We start from the raw sequence: 6,187 nt of genomic DNA, 5'->3' as shown, positions 1-6,187 counted from the left end.
CCATTGATAAAATGGAATAGAATGTCAGGGACACCCACTAAAATAGGTTTTGGGAAATATATTGCAAGGAGGGGTTTGATGAGTTAAGACAATCTTTTTTTAAAACTATATTTTATTGATTTTTTACAGAGAGGAAGGGAGAGGGATAGAGAGTTAGAAACATCAATGAGAGAGAAACATCAATCAGCTGCCTCCTGCACACCTCCTACTGGGGATGTACCCGCAACCAAGGTACATGCCCCTGACTGGAATCGAACCTAGGCCCTTTCCGTCCTCAGGCTGACGCTCTGTCCACTGAGCCAAACCGGTCAGGGCTTAAATATATTTTTATTGATATCAGAGAAGAAGGGAGAAGGAGAGATAGAAACATCAATGATGAGAGAGAATCATTGATGGGCTGCCTCCTGCACGCCCCCCCACGGGGATCAAGCCTACAACCCGGCATATGCCCTTGACAGGGCATATACCCGGGACCTTCAGTCCACAGGCCGATGCTCCATCCACTGAGTCAAACCATCTAGGCAGGGGCTTAATCACAAGGAACAACAACAGCCTGTAATTATTGGAATCGAGAGTCTAGGTCAGTGGTCGGCAAACTCATTAGTCAACAGAGCGGCAAACTGCCCCTCGCGAGTGGCAGTTTGCCCACCACTGAGTTAGGGCAAGTTAAGACCATCTTGATCTTGGAAACCTATTCCTAAAAGTACTGCATCATCACACCGAAAGGAAAGTTGGAAAAGAACAGAATGAACTGAGATTTACAGATAAAAACAACAAAAAGAGGCGGCCCCCTAAATACTTGGGCTTTTAGAGAAAAAATGCATGGGGCTCATGAACATGTGTCAACCTCTCTTCCTCCATCCCCACTGTTGAAAAAAGCTGAAGGAAATAAGTTAACAAATGCTTTGACTATTAAAAAATATAATGTATCATGGAGCTAAAAGGATACAGATGTTGAGAACTGGTACACAATGCCATTGTGCCAATTGCAACATACTCATACAAAATAAAGAGTAAACATATAAACATACAAAATTATACATCCTGTTCTTAAAGAATATCTACCTATGCAGGACCACACAGCAAATGCCTTGGAGATGCTGGCAGTGAATCAGGAAGGGCAAGGAATTGGGGATCTTGGATGGAAGGGGAGGGGATGAAACCAGTGAAGGCTTTGCACAGACCAATGAAGGTATGATAGAGTTTGGGGAGAGGTGGGGCTGAGTGAGACCTGGGTTCACTGCCATTTGGGGGACAGATATCACAGTGCAAAAGGCTGAGGGTCAAGAAGGAGGTGAGGAATGGAGACAGTGAGTACAGGTGAGATGTATTTGAGTCAGGAAGCCAAATTCTAAATATGCACTGTCCAATGTGGTAGCCTCTAGTTCCATGTGGCTATTTTTGTGGGGGAAGAGATGCCTTTTATTTCTTTTTCTTGTCTAATTGTTCTGGCTAGAACTTCCAATACTATCTATAATAATAAAAGCGTAATATGCTAATTAGACCGGACAGCTGAACGACCTTCCAGACTTCTGGACGTCATTCCGGACGTCCTTCCAAATGAAGCCGCGATGGCGGGGGATGAGGCAGAGGTGGCTAGGGGTGATCAGGCAGGCAGGCGAGCAGTTAGGGGCAATAAGGCAAGCAGGCAGAGTGGTTAGGGGCGATCAGGCAGGCAGGCGAGTGGTTAGGAGCCAGCAGTCCCGGATTTCGAGAGAGTGCAGGCCAGGCTGAAAGATCCCCTCCTCCATGCACAAATTTCATGCACTGGACCTCTAGTGTTGAATAAAAGTAGTGAGAGTACACATCCTTGTCTTGTTCATGATCTTAGATGAAAACCTTTTAGTGTTGTCCAGCTGGCATGGCTCAGTGGTTGAGCATAGACCTATGAACCAGGAGGTCACAGTTCAATTCCTGGTTAGGGCACATGCCTGGTTTGCGGGCTCAATCCCCAGTGTGGGGCATGCAGGAGGCAGCTGGTCAATGATGCCCTCTCATTATTGATGTTTCTATCTCTCTCCCTCTTCCTTCCTCTCTGAAATCAATAAAAAAAAATATATATATATATATATATATATATATATATATATATATATATATATATATTTTAAAAAGCTTTTAATGTTGTACTGCTGAGTATATTAGCTATGAGCTTATCATATACTAGTGGCCCGGTGCACGAAATTCATGCACATTAAAAGGTGATTAATTAGAGGAAATAATTTAATATTGCTATTTGCCTTTTCTCTACAATAAAAGTGTCAGAGATGAAAGAAAATTAGTAAAATGTATAAGAAAATCTTCCTCCTATCAGAGTCTGGGTAACACCATGGGACCCAGAGTCAAGTCCCCACCCACCCACATGCTCCTCAAAATCGTGTGAGACCCAGACCCAGCAGCCCGCCCCCCCCTCATTGGGATAGATCCAGACCTGGCAAGTCCCACCCTTGTCAAGCCCCACTGGGCAGGGAACGTAGCCTGAGGTTCCCCGTCAAGCCCCGCCAGGTGTGGGACATGGCCTGAGATCCCCTGTCAAGCCATGCTGGGTGGGGGGCATGGCCTGAGGTCCCCCGTCAAGCCCTGCCAGGCGGGGGGGGGGGGGCGGGGCACAGCCTCAGGTCCCCTGGCCCGGCACCGGGAGGGGGGAACAGCCTCAGGTCCCCTGTCAAGCCACATCGGCAGGGGAGTGCAGCCTTAGGTCCCCCCTGGGCAGGGGGCGTGGCCTGAGTTCCCCCGACCCAGCACTGGGGGTGCACCTTGAGGTCCCCTGTCAAGCCCTGCCAAGCAGGGGGGTGCAGCCTCAGGTTTCCTGGCTCGGTGCTGGGGCGGGGGGTGTGGCCTGAGGTCCCCTGGCCTGGTAACAGGGTGGGGGGCGCAGCCTGAAGTCCCCTGTCAAGCCCCACCTGCTGGGGGGCATGGCCTGAGGTCCCCCCGCCTGGCGCTGGGGCGGGGGAGCAGCCTGAGGTCCCCTAGCCCAGCACCAGGATGGAAAGTGCACCTTGAGGTCCTCTGTCAATCCCTGCTGGGTGTGGAAGGTGGCCTGAGGTCCTCTGTCAAGCCCCACTGGGTGGGGGGCGAGGCCTGAGATCCCCTGTCAACCCTGCCAGCCTGATGTCCCCTGTCAAGCCCCATGGGGCCGGGGGAGGGTGTAGCCTCAGGTCCCTGCTGATTGCTTGTTAAGGCTCCTTATGGGAACTTGGCCTCAGCTGTGGGTGCAGCCATCTTTGTGACGGAGTGATGGTCAATTAGCATATTCCCTCTTTATTAGATAGGACTAGAGGCCTGATGCACAAAATTCGTGCAAGGGGCTCGACCCTTCTAAGCCCCGGCTGCCTCGGCCGGCCCTCACAGCCCTGGCTTCGTCTGGAAGATCATCCAGACGGTTGTCTGGATGGTCGTTCTGCTGTTCGGTCTAATTAGCAAATTAGCTCTTTATTATATGGAATAGCCTTTATTATGTTGAGGTACATTCCCTCTATACCCAGTTTATTGAGTGTTTTTATTATGAAAGAAATGTTGAATTTTGTCAAATGTTTTCTTTTTTTGCATCTATTGAAATGATATAATTTTTATCCTTCATTTTTGCTAATGTGATGTATCATATTGATTTGTGGATGTCAACCATCCTTGTATCTCTGGGATTAATCCCACTTGATCATGGTGTATGGTCCTTTCAATGTGCTGTTGAATTCGGTTTGCTAATATTTTGTTGTGGACTTTTGCATCCATGTTCATCAGGTATACTGACCTGTAATTTTCCATGTGGCTATTAAAACTAAAAGCAATGCTCTAGCTCATTTGCTCAGTGAATAGAGCGTCGGCCTGTGGACTGAACGGTACTGGGCTCAATTCTGGTCAAGGGCACATGTCCAGATTACGGGCTCGATCCCCAGTAGGGGGCGTGCAGGAGGCAGCCAATCAATGATTCTCTCTTATCATTGATGTTTCTATCTCTCCCTCTCTGAAATCAATAAAAATATATTTTTAAAAAACTAAAAGTAACTAAAATAAAATGCAATGAACAATTCAGTTCCTCATTTTCTTTTTTTAAAAATATATTTTATTGATTTTTTTTTACAGAGAGGAAGGGAGAGGGATAGAGAGTTAGAAACATCGATCAGCTGCCTCCTGCACGCTCCCTACTGGGTATGTGCCCACAACCAAGGTACATGCCCTTGACTGGAATCGAACCTGGGACCCTTCAGTCCGCAGGCTGATGCTCTATCCACTGAGCCAAACTGGTTAGGGCCAGTTCCTCATTTTCGCTGGATACATTTCAAGCATTCAACAGCTCCAAGTGGCTAATGGCTACCATATTAGAAAGCACAGGTAACAGGACATTCCTGCCACCACAGAAAGGTCTATTGGTCAGTGGTGCTCTAAACACACTAAAAAGACATTTCAGAGACTCAGGGAAATTTGAACATGTGCTTGGTATAAGATAGGACTAAAGAATGAGTGTATACTTTTATTGATTGATTGATTGTCTAAAGTTTTACATATGTCTCATTTCCCCCCACCCCCCACTTGGCCCCCGCCCCCCAGCCATTCCCACCCCAGGCAAGTCCCCACCGCCCCAGTGTCTGTGTCCATTGGTTATGCTAATATGCATGCATACAAGTCCTTTGGTTGCTCTCTAACCGCTGCCCACCCCTCCCCCCGCATTTGTCTCTGGATCTGTTCTTGTTCATCAAATTATGTTGATCATTATATCCCACATATGAGTGAGATCATGTGATATTTATCTTTCTCCAACTGGCTCATTTCGCTTAGCATAATAGTCTCCAGTTCCATCCATGCTGTTGCAAATGGTAAAAGTTCCTTCTTTTTTATAGTGACGTAGTATTCCATTGTGTAGATGTACCACAGTTTTTTAATCCACTCATCTGCTGATGGGCACTTAGGTTGTTTCCAAATCTTAGCTATTGTAAATTGTGCTGCTAAGAACACAGGGGTGCATATATCCTTTCTGATTGGTGTTTCTGGTTTCTTGGGATATATTCCTAGAAGTGGGATCACTGGGTCAAATGGGAGCTCCATTTTTAACTTTTTGAGGAAACTCCATACTGTCTTCCATAGTGGCTGCACCAGTCTGCATTCCACCAGCAGTGCAGGAGGGTTCCCTTTTCTCCGCATCCTCGCCAGCACTTGTCATTTGTTGATTTGTTGATGATCGCCATTCTGACAGGTGTGAGATGGTATCTCGTTGTTGTTTTGATTTGCATCTCTCGGATGATTAGTGACTTTGAGCATGTTTTCATATGTCTCTCGGCCTTCTGTATGTCCTCTTTCGGAAAGTGTCTATTTGGGTCCTTTGCCCATTTTTTATTTATCTTCCTTTTGTTAAGTTGTATGAGTTCTCTGTAAATTTTGGAGATTAAACTCTTATCTGGAATATCATTGGCAAATATGTTCTCCCATGCAGTGGGCTTTCTTGTTGTTTTGTTGATGGTTTCTTTTGCTGTGCAGAAGCTTTTTATTTTGATGTAGTCCCATTTGTTTATTTTCTCCTTAGTCTCCATTGCCCTAGGAGCTGTGTCTGTAAATATATTGATACAACATATGTTTGCTATTTTGCTGCCTATGGAGTCTTGTAGGATTTTTATGGTTTCCCATCTTACATTTAAGTTCTTTAGCCATTTTGAGTTTGTTTTTGTGTATGGTATAAGTTGGTGATCTAGTTTCATTTTTTTGCATGTATCTGACCAAATTTCCCAACACCATTTATTGAAGAGACTGTCTTGACTCCATTTTATGCTCTTGCCTCCTTTGTCAAATATTAATTGAGCATAATGGCTTGTGTTGATTTCTGGGTTCTCTGTTCTATTCCATTGGTCTATATGTCTGTTCTTGTGCCAGTACCAGGCAGTTTTGAGAACTGTGGCTTGGTAATATAGCTTGAAATCTGGTATTGTGATCCCTCCAACTTCGTTCTTCTTTCTCAGGATTGCTGTGGCTATTCGGGATCTTTTTTTATTCCAGATCAATTTTTGGAGAATTTGTTCTAGGTCTGTGAAATATGCCATAGGTATTTTAATGGGGATTGCATTGAGTCTGTAGATTGCTTTGGGTAGTATGGACATTTTAATGATGTTGATTCTACCAATCTATGAACATGGTATGTTCTTACATTTGTTTATGTCTTCCTCTATCTCTTTTTTCAATGTCCTGTAGTTTTCAGTGTACA

Source organism: Plecotus auritus (assembly GCF_963455305.1).
Source record: "Plecotus auritus genome assembly, chromosome: 6".
Taxonomy (NCBI): domain Eukaryota; kingdom Metazoa; phylum Chordata; class Mammalia; order Chiroptera; family Vespertilionidae; genus Plecotus; species Plecotus auritus.
This window is presented reverse-complemented; position numbering follows the sequence as displayed.